Source organism: Camelus bactrianus, chromosome 16 (genome assembly GCF_048773025.1).
Source record: "Camelus bactrianus isolate YW-2024 breed Bactrian camel chromosome 16, ASM4877302v1, whole genome shotgun sequence".
NCBI classification, from domain to species: Eukaryota; Metazoa; Chordata; class Mammalia; order Artiodactyla; family Camelidae; genus Camelus; species Camelus bactrianus.
In genome coordinates, this window is record NC_133554.1 from 26,158,629 (window position 1) to 26,178,215 (window position 19,587).

The following is a 19,587-nucleotide window of genomic DNA, read 5'->3' on the forward strand; positions in this document are numbered from 1 at the left end:
CACTAGGAAACAGACTGAGAAACCAGAGTAAAAGTTTCTCCTGCAACCCGTTCCCTTTGTGCTAGAAGAACGAACGTCTCTCCACATGCTCAGTTCTGAGAGATAAGTGTGTGTGAAAACCTTCCTTCACATAGCTTGTTGGAAACACAAAGTTTCTTTCAGTTGCAGACTCCACTCCATACATATATAAGGGTAGGTACTAGCCCTAACTTGGTTTTACAGTTAAAACTGCAGGAACTTCAAACCGGCACTAGGAAACAGACTGAGAAACCAGAGTAAAAGTTTCTCCTGCAACCCGTTCCCTTTGTGCTAGATGAACGAACGTCTCTCCACATGCTCAGTTCTGAGAGATAACTGTGTGTGAAAGCCGTCCTTCACCTAGCTTGTTGGGAACACAAAGTTTCTTTTCAGTTGCAAACTCCACTCCATACATATATATGGGGAGGTACTAGCTCCAACTCGGTTTTACAGTGAAAACTGCAGGAACTTCAAACCAGCACTAGGATACAGACTGAACAACCAGAGTAAAAGTTTGTCCTGCAACCCATTCACTTTGTGCTAGATGAACGAACGTCTCTCCACATGCTCAGTTCTGAGAGATAAGTGCGTGTGAAAGCCGTCCTTCACCTAGCTTGTTGGGAACACAAAGTTTCTTTTCAGTTGCAAACTCCACTCCATACATACATATGGGGAGGTACTAGCTCCAACTCGTTTTTACAGTGAAAACTGCAGGAACTTCAAACCGGCACTAGGAAACAGACTGAGAAACCAGAGTAAAAGTTTCTCCTGTAACCCGTTCCATTTGTGCTTGATGAACGAACGTCTCTCCACATGCTCAGATCTGAGAGATAAGTGTGTGTGAATGCCGTCCTTCACCTAGCTTGTTGGGACCACAAAGTTTCTTTTCAGTTGCAAACACCAATCCATACTTATATATGGGGAGGTACTAGCTCCAACTCGGTTTTACAGTGAAAACTGCAGGAACTTCAAACCGGCACTAGGAAACAGACTGAGAATCCAGAGTAAAAGTTTCTCCTGAAACCCGTTCCCTTTGTGCTAGAAGAACGAACGTCTCTCCACATGCTCAGTTCTGAGAGATAAGTGTGTGTGAAAGCCGTCCTTCACCTAGCTTGTTGGGAACACAAAGTTTCTTTTCAGTTGCAAACATCTCTCAATACATATATATGGGGAGGTACTAGCTCCAACTCGGTTTTACAGTGAAAACTGCAGGAAATTCTAACCGGCACTAGGAAACAGACTGAGAAACCAGAGTAAAAGTTTCTACTGCAACCCGTTCCCTTTGTGCTAGATGAACGAACGTCTCTCCACATGCTCAGTTCTCAGAGATAAGTGTGTGTGAAAGCCGTCCTTCACCTAGCTTGTTGGGAACACAAAGTTTTTTCAGTTGCATACTCCACACCATACATATATATGGGGAGGTACTAGCTCCAACTCGGTTTTACAGTAAAAACTGCAAGAACTTCAAACCGGCACTAGGAAACAGACTGAGAAACCAGAGTAAAAGTTTCTCCTGCAACCCGTTCCCTTTGTGCTAGAAGAACGAACGTCTCTCCACATGCTCAGTTCTGAGAGATAAGTGTGTGTGAAAGCCGTCCTTCATCTAGCTTGTTGGAAACACAAAGTTTCTTTTCAGTTGCTGACTCCACTCCATACATATATATGGGGAGGTACTAGCTGCAACTCGGTTTTAAAGTGAAAACTGCAGGAACATCAAACCGGCACTAGGAAACAGACTGAGAAACCAGAGTAAAAGATTCTCTTGCCACCCGTTCCCTTTGTGCTAGATGAAAGAACTTCACTCCACATGCTCATTTCTGAGAGATAAGTGTGCGTGAAAACTGTCCTTCACCTAGCTTGTTGGGAACACAAAGTTTCTTTTCAGTTGCAAACTCCACTCCATACATATATATGGGGAGGTACTAGCTCCAAATGTGTTTTACAGTGAAAACTGCAGGAAGTTCAAACCGGCACTAGGAAACAGACTGAAAAACCAGAGTAAAAGTTTGTCCTGCAAACCGTTCCATATGTGCTAGATGAACGAACGTCTCTCCACATGCTCAGTTCTGAGAGATAAGTGTGTGTGAAAGCCGTCCTTCACCTAGCTTGTTGGGAACACAAAGTTTCTTTTCAGTTGCAAACTCCACTCCATAAATATATATGGGGAGGTACTAGCTCCAACTCGGTTTTACAGTGAAAACTGCAGGAACTTCAAAACGGCACTAGGAAACAGACTGAGAAACCAGAGTAAAAGTTTCTCCTGCAACCCGTTCCCTTTGTGCTAGATGAACGAACGTCTCTCCACATGCTCAGTTCTGAGAGATAAGTGTGTGTGAAAGCCGTGCTTCACCTAGCTTGTTGGGAACACAAAGTTTCTTTTCAGATGCAGAATCCACTCCATACATATATATGGGGAGGTACTAGCTCCAACTCGGTTTTACAGTGAAAACTGGAGGAACTTCATACCGGCACTAGGAAACAGACTGAGAAACCAGAGTAAAAGTTTCTCCTGCAACCCGTTCCTTTGTGCTAGATGAACGAAAGTCTCTCCACATGCTCAGTTCTGAGAGATAAGTGTGTGTGAAAGCCGTCCTTCACCTAGCTTGTTGGGAACACAAAGTTTCTTTTCAGATGCAGAATCCACTCCATACATATATATGGGGAGGTACTAGCTCAAACTCGGTTTTACAGTGAAAACTGCAGGAACTTCAAACACGCACTAGGAAACTGACTGAGAAACCAGAGTAAAAGATTCTCCTTCCACACGTTCCCTTTGTGCTAGATGAACGAACGTCTCTCCACATGCTCAGTTCTGAGAGATAAGTGTGAGTGAAAGCCGTCCTTCACCTAGCTTGTTGGGAACACAAAGTTTCTTTTCTGTTGCAATCTCCACTCCATACATATATATGGGGAGGTACTAGGTCCAACTCGGTTTTACATTGAAAACTGCAGGAACTTCAAACCGGCACTAGGAAACAGACTGAGAAACCAGAGTAAAAGTTTCTCCTGCAACCCTTTCCCTTTGTGCTAGATGAACGAACGTGTCTCCACATGCTCAGTTCTGAGAAATAAGTGTGTGTGAAAGCCGTCCTTCACCTAGCTTGTTGGGAACACAAAGTTTCTTTTCAGTTGCAAACATCTCTCCATACATATATATGGGGATGTACTAGCTGCAATTCTGTTTTACAGTGAAAACTGCAGGAACTTCAAACCGGAACTAGGAAACAGACTGGGAAACCAGAGTAAAAGATTCTCTTGCCACCCGTTCCCTTTGTGCTAGATGAAAGAACTTCACTCCACATGCTCAGTTCTGAGAGATAAGTGTGCGTGAAAACTGTCCTTCACCTAGCTTGTTGGGAACACAAAGTTTCTTTTCAGTTGCAAACTCCACTCCATACATATATATGGGGAGGTACTAGCTCCAAATCTGTTTTACAGTGAAAACTGCAGGAACTTCAAACCGGCACTAGGAAACAGACTGAGAAACCAGAGTAAAAGTTTGTATTGCAAACCGTTCCATTTGTGCTAGATGAACGAACGTCTCTCCACATGCTCAGTTCTGAGAGATAAGTGTGTGTGAAAGCCGTCCTTCACCTAGCTTGTTGGGAACACAAAGTTTCTTTTCAGATGCAGAATCCACTCCATACATATATATGGGGAGGTACTAGCTCCAACTCGGTTTTACAGTGAAAACTGGAGGAACTTCATACCGGCACTAGGAAACAGACTGAGAAACCAGAATAAAAGTTTCTCTGCAACCCGTTCCTTTGTGCTAGATGAACGAACGTCTCTCCACATGCTCAGTTCTGAGAGATAAGTGTGTGTGAAAGCCGTCCTTCACCTAGCTTGTTGGGAACACAAAGTTTCTTTTCAGATGCAGAATCCACTCCATACATATATAAGGGGAGGTACTAGCTCCAACTCGGTTTTACAGTGAAAACTGCAGGAACTTCAAACCCGCACTAGGAAACAGACTGAGAAACCAGGGTAAAAGATTCTCCATCCACACGTTCCCTTTGTGCTAGATGAACGAACGTCTCTCCACATGCTCAGTTCTGAGAGATAAGTGTGTGTGAAAGCCGTCCTTCACCTAGCTTGTTGGGAACACAAAGTTTCTTTTCAGTTGCAAACTCCACTCCATATATATATATGGGGAGGTACTAGATCCAACTCGGTTTTACAGTGAAAACTGCAGGAACTTCAAACCGGCACTCGGAAACAGACTGAGAAACCAGAGTAAAAGTTTCCCCTGCAAACCGTTCCCTTTGTGCTAGATGAACGAACGTCTCTCCACATGCTCAGTTCTGAGAGATAAGTGTGTGTGAAAGCCGTCCTTCACCTAGCTTGTTGGGAACACAAAGTTTCTTTTCAGATGCAGAATCCACTCCATACATATATATGGGGAGGTACTAGCTCCAACTCGGTTTTACAGTGAAAACTGCAGGAACTTCATACCGGCACTGGGAAACAGACTGAGAAACCAGAGTAAAAGTTTCTCCTGCAAACCGTTCCTTTGTGCTAGATGAAAGAACGTCTCTCCACATGCTCAGTTCTGAGAGATAAGTGTGAGTGAAAGCCGTCCTTCAGCTAGCTTGTTGGGAACACAAAGTTTCTTTTCAGTTGCAAACTCCACTCCATACATATATACGGGGAGGTACTAGCTCCAACTCGGTTTTACAGTGAAAACTGCAGGAAATTCAAACCGGCACTAAGAAACAGACTGAGAAACCAGAGTAAAAGTTTCTCCTGCAACCCGTTCCATTTGTGCTAGATGAACGAACGTCTCTCCACATGCTCGGTTCTGAGAGATAAGTGTGTGTGAAAGCCGTCCTTCACCTAGCTTGTTGGGAACACAAAGATTCTTTTCAGTTGCAAACATCTCTCCATACATATATATGGGGAGGTACTAGCTCCAACTCGGTTTTACAGTGAAAATTGCAGGAACTTCAAACTGGCACTATGAAAAAGACTGAGAAACCAGAGTAAAAGTTTCTACTGCAACCCGTTCCCTTTGTGCTAGATGAACGAACGTCTCTCCACATGCTCAGTTCTGAGAGATAAGTGTGTGTGAAAGCCGTCCTTCACCTAGCTTGTTGGGAACACAAAGTTTCTTTTCAGTTGCAAACTCCACTCCATATATATATATGGGGAGGTACTACATCCAACTCGGTTTTACAGTGAAAACTGCAGGAACTTCAAACCGGCACTCGGAAACAGACTGAGAAACCAGAGTAAAAGTTTCTCCTGCAACCCTTTCCCTTTGTGCTAGATGAACGAACGTCTCCACATGCTCAGTTCTGAGAGATAAGTGTGTGTGAAAGCCGTCCTTCACCTAGCTTGTTGGGAACAAAAAGTTTCTCTTCAGTTGCAAATATCTCTCCATACATATATATGGGGAGGTACTAGCTGCAACTCTGTTTTACAGTGAAAACTGCAGGAACTTCAAACCGACACTAGGAAACAGACTGAGAAACCAGAGTAAAAGTCTCTCCTGCAACCCTTTCCCTTTGTGCTAGATGAACGAACGCCTCTCCACATGCTCAGTTCTGAAAGATAAGTGTGTGTGAAAGCCGTCCTCCACCTAGCTTGTTGGGAACACAAAGTTTCTTTTCAGTTGCAAACTCCACTCCATACATATATATGGGGAGGTACTAGCTCCAACTCGGTTTTACAGTGAAAACTGCAGGAACTTCAAACCGGCACTAGGAAACAGACTGGGAAACCAGAGTAAAAGATTCTCTTGCCACCCGTTCCCTTTGTGCTAGAAGAACGAACGTCTCTCCACATGCTCAGTTCTGAGAGATAAGTGTGTGTGAAAGCCGTCCTTCACCTAGCTTGTTGGGAACACAAAGTTTCTTTTCAGATGCAAACATCTCTCAATACATATATATGGGGAGGTACTAGCTCCAACTCGGTTTTACAGTGAAAACTGCAGGAAATTCTAACCGGCACTAGGAAACAGACTGAGAAACCAGAGTAAAAGTTTCTACTGCAACCCGTTCCCTTTGTGCTAGATGAACGAACGTCTCTCCACATGCTCAGTTCTCAGAGATAAGTGTGTGTGAAAGCCGTCCTTCACCTAGCTTGTTGGGAACACAAAGTTTTTTCAGTTGCATACTCCACACCATACATATATATGGGGAGGTACTAGCTCCAACACGGTTTTACAGTAAAAACTGCAAGAACTTCAAACCGGCACTAGGAAACAGACTGAGAAACCAGAGTAAAAGTTTCTCCTGCAACCCGTTCCCTTTGTGCTAGAAGAACGAACGTCTCTCCACATGCTCAGTTCTGAGAGATAAGTGTGTGTGAAAGCCGTCCTTCACCTAGCTTGTTGGAAACACAAAGTTTCTTTTCAGTTGCAGACTCCACTCCATACATATATATGGGGAGGTACTAGCTCCAACTCGGTTTTACAGTGAAAACTGCAGGAACTTCAAACCGGCACTAGGAAACAGAATGAAAAACCAGAGTAAAAGTTTCACCTGCAACCCGTTCCTTTGTGCTAGATGAACGAACGTCTCTCCACATGCTCAGTTCTGAGAGATAATTGTGTGTGAAATCCGTCCTTCACCTAGCTTGTTCGGAACACAAAATTTCTTTTCAGTTGCAAACTCCACTCCATACATATATATGGGGAGGTACTAGCTGCAACTCGGTTTTAAAGTGAAAACTGCAGGAACATCAAACCGGCACTAGGAAACAGACTGAGAAACCAGAGTAAAAGATTCTCTTGCCACCCGTTCCCTTTGTGCTAGATGAAAGAACTTCACTCCACATGCTCATTTCTGAGAGATAAGTGTGCGTGAAAACTGTCCTTCACCTAGCTTGTTGGGAACACAAAGTTTCTTTTCAGTTGCAAACTCCACTCCATACATATATATGGGGAGGTACTAGCTCCAACTCGGTTTTACAGTGAAAACTGCAGGAACTTCATACCGGCACTGGGAAACAGACTGAGAAACCAGAGTAAAAGTTTCTCCTGCAACCCGTTCCTTTGTGCTAGATGAAAGAACGTCTCTCCACATGCTCAGTTCTGAGAGATTAGTGTGAGTGAAAGCCGTCCTTCACCTAGCTTGTTGTGAACACAAAGTTTCTTTTCAGTTGCAAACTCCACTCCATACATATATACGGGGAGGTACTAGCTCCAACTCGGTTTTACAGTGAAAACTGCAGGAAATTCAAACCGACACTAGGAAACAGACTGAGAAACCAGAGTAAAAGTTTCTCCTGCAACCCGTTCCATTTGTGCTAGATGAACGGACGTCTCTCCACATGCTCGGTTCTGAGAGATAAGTGTGTGTGAAAGCCGTCCTTCACCTAGCTTGTTGGGAACACAAAGTTTCTTTTCTGTTGCAATCTCCACTCCATACATATATATGGGGATGTACTAGGTCCAACTCCGTTTTACATTAAAAACTGCAGGAACTTCAAACCGGCACTAGGAAACAGACTGAGAAACCAGAGTAAAAGTTTCTCCTGCAACCCTTTCCCTTTGTGCTAGATGAACGAACGTGTCTCCACATGCTCAGTTCTGAGAAATAAGTGTGTGTGAAAGCCGTCCTTCACCTAGCTTGTTGGGAACACATAGTTTCTTTTCAGTTGCAAACTCCACTCCATATATATATATGGGGAGGTACAAGATCCAACTCTGTTTTACAGTGAAAACTGCAGGAACTTCAAACCGGCACTAGGAAACAGACTGAGAAACCAGAGTAAAAGTTTCTCCTGCAACCCGTTCCCTTTGTGCTAGATGAACGAAAGTCTCTCCACATGCTCAGTTCTGAGAGATAAGTGTGTGTGAAGCCGTCCTTCACCTAGCTTGTTGGGAACACAAAGTTTCTTTTCAGTTGCAAACATCTCTCCATACATATATATGGGGAGGTACTAGCTGCAACTCTGTTTTACAGTGAAAACTGCAGGAACTTCAAACCGGCACTAGGAAACAGACTGAGAAACCAGAGTAAAGTTTCTCCTGCAACCCGTTCCCTTTGTGCTAGATGAACGAACGTCTCTCTACATGCTCAGTTCTGAGAGATAAGAGTGTGTGAAAGCCGTCCTTCACATAGCTTGTTGGGAACACAAAGTTTCTTTTCAGATGCATAATCCACTCCATACATATATATTGGGAGGTACTAGCTCCAACTCGGTTTTACAGTGAAAACTGCAGGAACTTCAAACCGGCACTAGGAAACAGACTGAGAAACCAGAGTAAAAGTTTCTCCTGCAACCCGTTCCCTTTGTGCTAGATGAAAGAACGTCTCTCCACATGCTCAGTTCTGAGAGATAAGTGTGTGTGAAAGCCGTCCTTCACCTAGCTTGTTGGGAACACAAAGTTTCTTTTCAGTTGCAAACTCCACTCCATACATATATATGGGGAGGTACTAGCTCCAACTCGGTTTTACAGTGAAAACTGCAGGAACTTCAAACCGGCACTAGGAAACAGACTGGGAAACCAGAGTAAAAGATTCTCTTGCCACCCGTTCCCTTTGTGCTAGATGAAAGAACTTCACTCCACATGCTCAGTTCTGAGAGATAAGTGTGCGTGAAAACTGTCCTTCACCTAGCTTGTTGGGAACACAAAGTTTCTTTTCAGTTGCAAACTCCACTCCATACATATATATGGGGAGGTACTAGCTCCAAATCTGTTTTACAGTGAAAACTGCAGGAACTTCAAACCGGCACTAGGAAACAGACTGAGAAACCAGAGAAAAAGTTTGTATTGCAAACCGTTCCATTTGTGCTAGATGAACGAACGTCTCTCCACATGCTCAGTTCTGAGAGATAAGTGTGTGTGAAAGCCGTCCTTCACCTAGCTTGTTGGGAACACAAAGTTTCTTTTCAGATGCAGAATCCACTCCATACATATATATGGGGAGGTACTAGCTCCAACTCGGTTTTACAGTGAAAACTGGAGGAACTTCATACCGGCACTAGGAAACAGACTGAGAAACCAGAGTAAAAGTTTCTCCTGCAACCCGTTCCTTTGTGCTAGATGAACGAACGTCTCTCCACATGCTCAGTTCTGAGAGATAAGTGTGTGTGAAAGCCGTCCTTCACCTAGCTTGTTGAGAACACAAAGTTTCTTTTCAGATGCAGAATCCACTCCATACATATATAAGGGGAGGTACTAGCTCCAACTCGGTTTTACAGTGAAAACTGCAGGAACTTCAAACCCGCACTAGGAAACAGACTGAGAAACCAGGGTAAAAGATTCTCCATCCACACGTTCCCTTTGTGCTAGATGAACGAACGTCTCTCCACATGCTCAGTTCTGAGAGATAAGTGTGTGTGAAATCCGTCCTTACCTAGCTTGTTGGGAACACAAAGTTTCTTTTCAGATGCAGATTCCACTCCATACATATATATGGGGAGGTACTAGCTCCAACTCGGTTTTACAGTGAAAACTGCAGGAACTTCAAACCGGCACTAGGAAACAGACTGAGAAACCAGAGTAGAAGTTTCTCCTGCCACCCGTTCCCTTTGGGCTAGATGAAAGAACGCCTCTCCACATGCTCAGTTCTGAGAGATAAGTGTGTGTGAAAGCCGTCCTTCACCTAGCTTGTTGGAAACACAAAGTTTCTTTTCAGTTGCAGACTCCACTCCATACATATATATGGGGAGGTACTAGCTCCAACTCGGTTTTACAGTGAAAACTGCAGGAACTTCAAACCGGCACTAGGAAACAGAATGAAAAACCAGAGTAAAAGTTTCACCTGCAACCCGTTCCTTTGTGCTAGATGAACGAACGTCTCTCCACATGCTCAGTTCTGAGAGATAATTGTGTGTGAAATCCGTCCTTCACCTAGCTTGTTCGGAACACAAAATTTCTTTTCAGTTGCAAACTCCACTCCATACATATATATGGGGAGGTACTAGCTGCAACTCGGTTTTAAAGTGAAAACTGCAGGAACATCAAACCGGCACTAGGAAACAGACTGAGAAACCAGAGTAAAAGATTCTCTTGCCACCCGTTCCCTTTGTGCTAGATGAAAGAACTTCACTCCACATGCTCATTTCTGAGAGATAAGTGTGCGTGAAAACTGTCCTTCACCTAGCTTGTTGGGAACACAAAGTTTCTTTTCAGTTGCAAACTCCACTCCATACATATATATGGGGAGGTACTAGCTCCAACTCGGTTTTACAGTGAAAACTGCAGGAACTTCATACCGGCACTGGGAAACAGACTGAGAAACCAGAGTAAAAGTTTCTCCTGCAACCCGTTCCTTTGTGCTAGATGAAAGAACGTCTCTCCACATGCTCAGTTCTGAGAGATTAGTGTGAGTGAAAGCCGTCCTTCACCTAGCTTGTTGTGAACACAAAGTTTCTTTTCAGTTGCAAACTCCACTCCATACATATATACGGGGAGGTACTAGCTCCAACTCGGTTTTACAGTGAAAACTGCAGGAAATTCAAACCGACACTAGGAAACAGACTGAGAAACCAGAGTAAAAGTTTCTCCTGCAACCCGTTCCATTTGTGCTAGATGAACGGACGTCTCTCCACATGCTCGGTTCTGAGAGATAAGTGTGTGTGAAAGCCGTCCTTCACCTAGCTTGTTGGGAACACAAAGTTTCTTTTCTGTTGCAATCTCCACTCCATACATATATATGGGGATGTACTAGGTCCAACTCCGTTTTACATTAAAAACTGCAGGAACTTCAAACCGGCACTAGGAAACAGACTGAGAAACCAGAGTAAAAGTTTCTCCTGCAACCCTTTCCCTTTGTGCTAGATGAACGAACGTGTCTCCACATGCTCAGTTCTGAGAAATAAGTGTGTGTGAAAGCCGTCCTTCACCTAGCTTGTTGGGAACACATAGTTTCTTTTCAGTTGCAAACTCCACTCCATATATATATATGGGGAGGTACAAGATCCAACTCTGTTTTACAGTGAAAACTGCAGGAACTTCAAACCGGCACTAGGAAACAGACTGAGAAACCAGAGTAAAAGTTTCTCCTGCAACCCGTTCCCTTTGTGCTAGATGAACGAAAGTCTCTCCACATGCTCAGTTCTGAGAGATAAGTGTGTGTGAAGCCGTCCTTCACCTAGCTTGTTGGGAACACAAAGTTTCTTTTCAGTTGCAAACATCTCTCCATACATATATATGGGGAGGTACTAGCTGCAACTCTGTTTTACAGTGAAAACTGCAGGAACTTCAAACCGGCACTAGGAAACAGACTGAGAAACCAGAGAAAAAGTTTGTATTGCAAACCGTTCCATTTGTGCTAGATGAACGAACGTCTCTCCACATGCTCAGTTCTGAGAGATAAGTGTGTGTGAAAGCCGTCCTTCACCTAGCTTGTTGGGAACACAAAGTTTCTTTTCAGATGCAGAATCCACTCCATACATATATATGGGGAGGTACTAGCTCCAACTCGGTTTTACAGTGAAAACTGGAGGAACTTCATACCGGCACTAGGAAACAGACTGAGAAACCAGAGTAAAAGTTTCTCCTGCAACCCGTTCCTTTGTGCTAGATGAACGAACGTCTCTCCACATGCTCAGTTCTGAGAGATAAGTGTGTGTGAAAGCCGTCCTTCACCTAGCTTGTTGAGAACACAAAGTTTCTTTTCAGATGCAGAATCCACTCCATACATATATAAGGGGAGGTACTAGCTCCAACTCGGTTTTACAGTGAAAACTGCAGGAACTTCAAACCCGCACTAGGAAACAGACTGAGAAACCAGGGTAAAAGATTCTCCATCCACACGTTCCCTTTGTGCTAGATGAACGAACGTCTCTCCACATGCTCAGTTCTGAGAGATAAGTGTGTGTGAAATCCGTCCTTACCTAGCTTGTTGGGAACACAAAGTTTCTTTTCAGATGCAGATTCCACTCCATACATATATATGGGGAGGTACTAGCTCCAACTCGGTTTTACAGTGAAAACTGCAGGAACTTCAAACCGGCACTAGGAAACAGACTGAGAAACCAGAGTAGAAGTTTCTCCTGCCACCCGTTCCCTTTGGGCTAGATGAAAGAACGCCTCTCCACATGCTCAGTTCTGAGAGATAAGTGTGTGTGAAAGCCGTCCTTCACCTAGCTTGTTGGGAACACAAAGTTTCTTTTCAGTTGCAAACATCTATCCATACATATATATGGGGAGGTACTAGATCCAACTCGGTTTTACAGTGAAAACTGCAGGAACTTCAAACCGGCACTAGGAAACAGACTGAGAAACCAGAGTAAAGTTTCTCCTGCAACCCGTTCCCTTTGTGCTAGATGAACGAACGTCTCTCCACATGCTCAGTTCTGAGAGATAAGAGTGTGTGAAAGCCGTCCTTCACCTAGCTTGTTGGGAACACAAAGTTTCTTTTCAGATGCAGAATCCACTCCATACATATATATTGGGAGGTACTAGCTCCAACTCGGTTTTACAGTGAAAACTGCAGGAACTTCAAACCGGCACTAGGAAACAGACTGAGAAACCAGAGTAAAAGTTTCTCCTGCAACCCGTTCCTTTGTGCTAGATGAAAGAACTTCTCTCCACATGCTCAGTTCTGAGAGATAAGTGTGAGTGAAAGCCGTCTTTCACCTAGCTTGTTGGGAACACAAATTTTCTTTTCAGTTGCAAACTCCACTCCATACATATATACGGGGAGGTACTAGCTCCAACTCGGTTTTACAGTGAAAACTGCAGGAAATTCAAACCGGCACTAAGAAACAGACTGAGAAACCAGAGTAAAATTTTCTCCTGCAACCCGTTCCATTTGTGCTAGATGAACGAACGTCTCTCCACATGCTCGGTTCTGAGAGATAAGTGTGTGTGAAAGCCGTCCTTCACCTAGCTTGTTGGGAACACAAAGATTCTTTTTAGTTGCAAACATCTCTCCATACATATATATGGGGAGGTACTAGCTCCAACTCGGTTTTACAGTGAAAATTGCAGGAACTTCAAACTGGCACTATGAAAAAGACTGAGAAACCAGAGTAAAAGTTTCTACTGCAACCCGTTCCCTTTGTGCTAGATGAACGAACGTCTCTCCACATGCTCAGTTCTGAGAGATAAGTGTGAGTGAAAGCCGTCCTTCACCTAGCTTGTTGGGAACACAAAGTTTCTTTTCTGTTGCAATCTCCACTCCATACATATATATGGGGAGGTACTAGGTCCAACTCGGTTTTACATTGAAAACTGCAGGAACTTCAAACCGGCACTAGGAAACAGACTGAGAAACCAGAGTAAAAGTTTCTCCTGCAACCCTTTCCCTTTGTGCTAGATGAACGAACGTGTCTCCACATGCTCAGTTCTGAGAAATAAGTGTGTGTGAAAGCCGTCCTTCACCTAGCTTGTTGGGAACACATAGTTTCTTTTCAGTTGCAAACTCCACTCCATATATATATATGGGGAGGTACAAGATCCAACTCGGTTTTACAGTGAAAACTGCAGGAACTTCAAACCGGCACTAGGAAACAGACTGAGAAACCAGAGTAAAAGTTTCTCCTGCAACCCGTTCCCTTTGTGCTAGATGAACGAAAGTCTCTCCACATGCTCAGTTCTGAGAGATAAGTGTGTGTGAAGCCGTCCTTCACCTAGCTTGTTGGGAACACAAAGTTTCTTTTCAGATGCAGAATCCACTCCATACATATATATTGGGAGGTACTAGCTCCAACTCGGTTTTACAGTGAAAACTGCAGGAACTTCAAACCGGCACTAGGAAACAGACTGAGAAACCAGAGTAAAAGTTTCTCCTGCAACCCGTTCCCTTTGTGCTAGATGAAAGAACGTCTCTCCACATGCTCAGTTCTGAGAGATAAGTGTGTGTGAAAGCCGTCCTTCACCTAGCTTGTTGGGAACACAAAGATTCTTTTCAGATGCAGAATCCATTCCATACATATATATGGGGAGGTACTAGCTCCAACTCGGTTTTACAGTGAAAACTGCAGGAACTTCAAACCGGCACTAGGAAACAGACTGAGAAACCTGAGTAAAAGTTTCTCCTGCCACCCGTTCCCTTTGTGCTAGATGAACGAACGTCTCTCCACATGCTCAGGTCTTAGTGATAAGTGTGTGTGAAATCCGTCCTTACCTAGCTTGTTGGGAACACAAAGTTTCTTTTCAGATGCAGAATCCACTCCATACATATATATGGGGAGGTACTAGCTCCAACTCGGTTTTACAGTGAAAACTGCAGGAACTTCAAACCGGCACTAGGAAACAGACTGAGAAACCAGAGTAGAAGTTTCTCCTGCCACCCATTCCCTTTGGGCTAGATGAAAGAACGCCTCTCCACATGCTCAGTTCTGAGAGATAAGTGTGTGTGAAAGCCGTCCTTCACCTAGCTTGTTGGGAACACAAAGTTTCTTTTCAGTTGCAAACTCCACTGCATATATATATATGGGGAGGTACTAGATCCAACTCGGTTTTACAGTGAAAACTGCAGGAACTTCGAACCGGCACTAGGAAACAGATTGAGAAACCAGAGTAAAGTTTCTCCTGCAACCCGTTCCCTTTGTGCTAGATGAACGAACGTCTCTCCACATGCTCAGTTCTGAGAGATAAGAGTGTGTGAAAGCCGTCCTTCAACTAGCTTGTTGGGAACACAAAGTTTCTTTTCAGATGCAGAATCCACTCCATACATATATATTGGGAGGTACTAGCTCCAACTCGGTTTTACAGTGAAAACTGCAGGAACTTCAAACCGGCACTAGGAAACAGACTGAGAAACCAGAGTAAAAGTTTCTCCTGCAACCCGTTCCCTTTGTGCTAGATGAAAGAACGTCTCTCCACATGCTCAGTTCTGAGAGATAAGTGTGTGTGAAAGCCGTCCTTCACCTAGATTGTTGGGAACACAAAGATTCTTTTCAGAAGCAGAATCCATTCCATACATATATATGGGGAGGTACTAGCTCCAACTCGGTTTTACAGTGAAAACTGCAGGAACTTCAAACCGGCACTAGGAAACAGACTGAGAAACCTGAGTAAAAGTTTCTCCTGCCACCCGTTCCCTTTGTGCTAGATGAACGAACGTCTCTCCACATGCTCAGGTCTTAGTGATAAGTGTGTGTGAAATCCGTCCTTACCTAGCTTGTTGGGAACACAAAGTTTCTTTTCAGATGCAGAATCCACTCCATACATATATATGGGGAGGTACTAGCTCCAACTCGGTTTTACAGTGAAAACTGCAGGAACTTCAAACCGGCACTAGGAAACAGACTGAGAAACCAGAGTAGAAGTTTCTCCTGCCACCCGTTCCCTTTGGGCTAGATGAAAGAACGCCTCTCCACATGCTCAGTTCTGAGAGATAAGTGTGTGTGAAAGCCGTCCTTCACCTAGCTTGTTGGGAACACAAAGTTTCTTTTCAGTTGCAAACTCCACTGCATATATATATATGGGGAGGTACTAGATCCAACTCGGTTTTACAGTGAAAACTGCAGGAACTTCAAAGCGGCACTAGGAAACAGACTGAGAAACCAGAGAAAAAGTTTCTCCTGCAACCCGTTCCCTTTGTGCTAGATGAACGAACGTCTCTCCACATGCTCAGTTCTGAGAGATAAGTGTGTGTGAAGCCATCCTTCACCTAGCTTGTTGGGAACACAAAGTTTCTTTTCAGTTGCAAACATCTCTCCATACATATATATGGGGAGGTACTAGCTGCAAATCTGTTTTACAGTGAAAACTGCAGGAACTTCAAACCGGCACTAGGAAACAGACTGAGAAACCAGAGTAAAGTTTCTCCTGCAACCCGTTCCCTTTGTGCTAGATGAACGAACGTCCCTCCACATGCTCAGTTCTGAGAGTTAAGAGTGTGTGAAAGCCGTCCTTCACCTAGCTTGTTGGGAACACAAAGTTTCTTTTCAGATGCAGAATCCAATCCATACATATATATGGGTAGGTACTAGCTCCAACTCGGTTTTACAGTGAAAACTGCAGGAACTTCAAACCGGCACTAGGAAACAGACTGAGAAACCAGAGTAAAAGTTTACCCTGCAACCCATTCCCTTTGTGCTAGATGAACGAACGTCTCTCCACATGCTCAGTTCTGAGAGATAAGTGTGTGTGAAAGCCGCCCTTCACCTAGCTTGTTGGGAACACAAAGTTTCTTTTCAGTTGCAAACATCTCTCCATACATATATATGGGGAGGTACAAACTCCAACTCGGTTTTACAGTGAAAACTGCAGGAACTTCAAACCGGCACTAGGAAACAGACTGAGAAACCAGAGTAAAAGTTTCTCCTGCAACCCGTTCCATTTGTGCTAGATGAACGAACGTCTCTCCACATGCTCAGTTCTGAGAGAAAAGTCTGAGTGAAAGCCGTCCTACACCTAGCTTGTTGGGAACACAAAGTTTCTTTTCAGTTGCAAACTCCACTCCATACATATATATGGGGAGGTACTAGCTCCAACTCGGTTTTACAGTGAAAACTGCAGGAACTTCAAACCGGCACTAGGAAACAGACTGAGAAACCAGAGTAAAAGTTTCTCCTGCAACCCGTTCCCTTTGTGCTAGATGAACGAACGTCTCTCCACATGCTCAGTTCTGAGAGATAATTGTGTGTGAAATCCGTCCTTCACCTAGCTTGTTGGGAACACAAAGTTTCTTTTCAGTTGCAAACATCTCTCCATACATATATATGGGGAGGTACAAGCTCCAACTCGGTTTTACAGTGAAACCTGCAGGAACTTCAAACCGGCACTAGGAAACAGACTGAGAAACCAGAGTAAAAGTTCCTCCTGCAACCCGTTCCATTTGTGCTAGATGAACGAACGTCTCTCCACATGCTCAGATCTGAGAGAAATGTCTGAGTGAAAGCCGTCCTACACCTAGCTTGTTGGGAACACAAAGTTTCTTTTCAGTTGCAAACTCCACTCCATACATATATATGGGGAGGTACTAGCTCCAACTCGGTTTTACAGTGAAAACTGCAGGAACTTCAAACCGGCACTAGGAAACAGACTGAGAAACCAGAGTAAAAGTTTCTCCTGCAAACCGTTCCCTTTCTGCTAGATGAACGAACGTCTCTCCACATGCTCAGTTCTGAGAGATAATTGTGTGTGAAATCCGTCCTTCATCTAGCTTGTTGGGAACACAAAGTTTCTTTTAAGTTGCTAACTCCACTCCATATATATATATATGTGGAGGTACTAGATCCAACTCGGTTTTACAGTGAAAACTGCAGGAAATTCAAACCGGCACTAGGAAACAGACTGAGAAACCACAGTAAAAGTTTCTACTGCAACCCGTTCCCTTTGTGCTAGATGAACGAACGTCTCTCCACATGCTCAGTTCTGAGAGATAAGTGTGTGTGAAAGCCGTCCTTCACCTAGCTTGTTGGGAAAACAAAGTTTCTTTTCAGTTGCAAACATCTCTCCCTACATATATATGGGGAGGTAGTAGCTGCAACTCTGTTTTACAGTGAAAACTGCAGGAACTTCAAACCGGCACTAGGAAACAGACTGAGAAACCAGAGTAAAATTTTCTCGTGCAACCCGTTCCCTTTGTGCTAGATGAACGAACGTCTCTCCACATGCTCAGTTCTGAGAGATAAGTGTGTGTGAAAGCCGTCCTTCACCTAGATTGTTGGGAACACAAAGTTTCTTTTAAGATGCAGAATCCACTCCATATATATATATATGGGGAGGTACTAGCTCCAACTCGGTTTTACAGTGAAAACTGCAGGAACTTCAAACCGGCACTAGGAAACAGACTGAGAAACCAGAGTAAAAGTTTCTACTGCAACCCGTTCCCTTTGTGCTAGATGAACGAACGTCTCTCCACATGCTCAGTTCTGAGAGATAAGTGTGAGTGAAAGCCGTCCTTCACGTAGCTTGTTGGGAACACAAAGTTTCTTTTCAGTTGCAAACATCTCTCCATACATATATATGGGGAGGTACAAGCTCCAACTCGGTTTTACAGTGAAAATTGCAGGAACTTCAAACCGGCACTAGGAAACAGACTGAGAAACCAGAGTAAAAGTTTCCCCTGCAACCCGTTCCCTTGGTGCTATATGAACGAACGTCTCTCCACATGCTCAGTTCTGAGAGATAAGTGTGTGTGAAAGCCGTCCTTCACCTAGCTTGTTGGGAACACAAAGTTTCTTTTCAGTTGCAGACTCCACTCCATACATATATATCGGGAGGTACTAGCTCCAAATCGGTATTACAGTGAAAACTGCAGGAACTTCAAACCGGCACGAGGAAACAGACTGAGAAAACAGAGTAAAAGTTTCTCCTGCAACCCGTTCCCTTGGTGCTATATGAACGAACGTCTCTCCACATGCTCAGTTCTGAGTGATAAGTGTGTGTGAAAGCCGTCCTTCACCTACCTTGTTGGGAACACAAAGTTTCTTTTCAGTTGCAGACTCCACTCCATACATATATATGGGCAGGTACTAGCTCCAACTCGGTTTTACAGTGAAAACGGCAGGAAATTCAAACCGGCACTAGGAAACAGACTGAGAAACCAGAGTAAAAGATTATCTTGCTACTCGTTCCCTTTGTGCTAGATGAACGAACGTCTCTCCACATGCTTGGTTCTGAGAGATAATTGTGTGTGAAAGCCGTCCTTCACCTAGATTGTTGGGAACACAAAGTTTCTTTTCAGTTGCTGACTCCACCCCATACATATATATGGGGAGGTACTAGCTCCAACACGGTTTTACAGTGAAAACTGCAGGAACTTCAAACCGGTACTAGGAAACAGGCTGAGAAACCAGAGTAAAAGTTTCTCTTGCAAGCCGTTCCCTTTGTGTTAGATGAACGAACGTCTCTCCACATGCTCGGCTCTGAGAGATAAGTGTGTTTGAAAGCCGTCCTTCACCTAGCTTGTTGGGAACACAAAGTTTCTTTTCAGTTGCAAAGACCACTCCATACATATTTATGGGGAGGTAGTAGCTCCAACTCGGTTTTACAGTGAAAACTGCATGAACTTCAAACCGGAACTAGGAAACAGACTGAGAAACCAGAGTAAATGTTTCTCCTGCAAGCCGTTCCCTTTGTGCTAGATGAACGAACGTCTCTCCACATGCTTAGTTCTGAGAGATAAGTGTGTGTGAAAGCCACCTTCACCTAGCTTGTTGGGAACACAAACTTTCTTTTCAGTTGCAAACATCTCTCCATACATATATATGGGGAGGTACTAGCTGCAACTCGGTTTTAAAGTGAAAACTGCAGGAACTTCAAACCGGCACTAGGAAACAGACTGAGAAACCAGAGTAAAAGTTTCTCCTGCAACCCGTTCCCTTTGTTCTAGATGAACGAACGTCTCTCCACATGCTCAGTTCTGAGAGATAAGTGTGTCTGAAAGCCGTCCTTCACGTAGCTTGTTGGGAACACAAAGTTTCTTTTCAGTTGCAAACTCCACTCCATACATATATATGGGGAGGTAGTAGCTCCAACTCGGTTTTACAGTGAAAACTGCAGGAACTTCAAACCGGCACTAGGAAACAGACTGAGAAACCAGAGTAAAAGTTTCTCCTGCAACCCATTCACTTTGTGCTAGATGAACGAACGTCTCTCCACATGCTCAGTTCTAAGAGATAAGTGTGTGTGAAAGCCGTCCTTCAACTAGCTTGTTGGGAACACAAAGTTTCTTTTCAGATGCAGAATCCACTCCATACATATATATG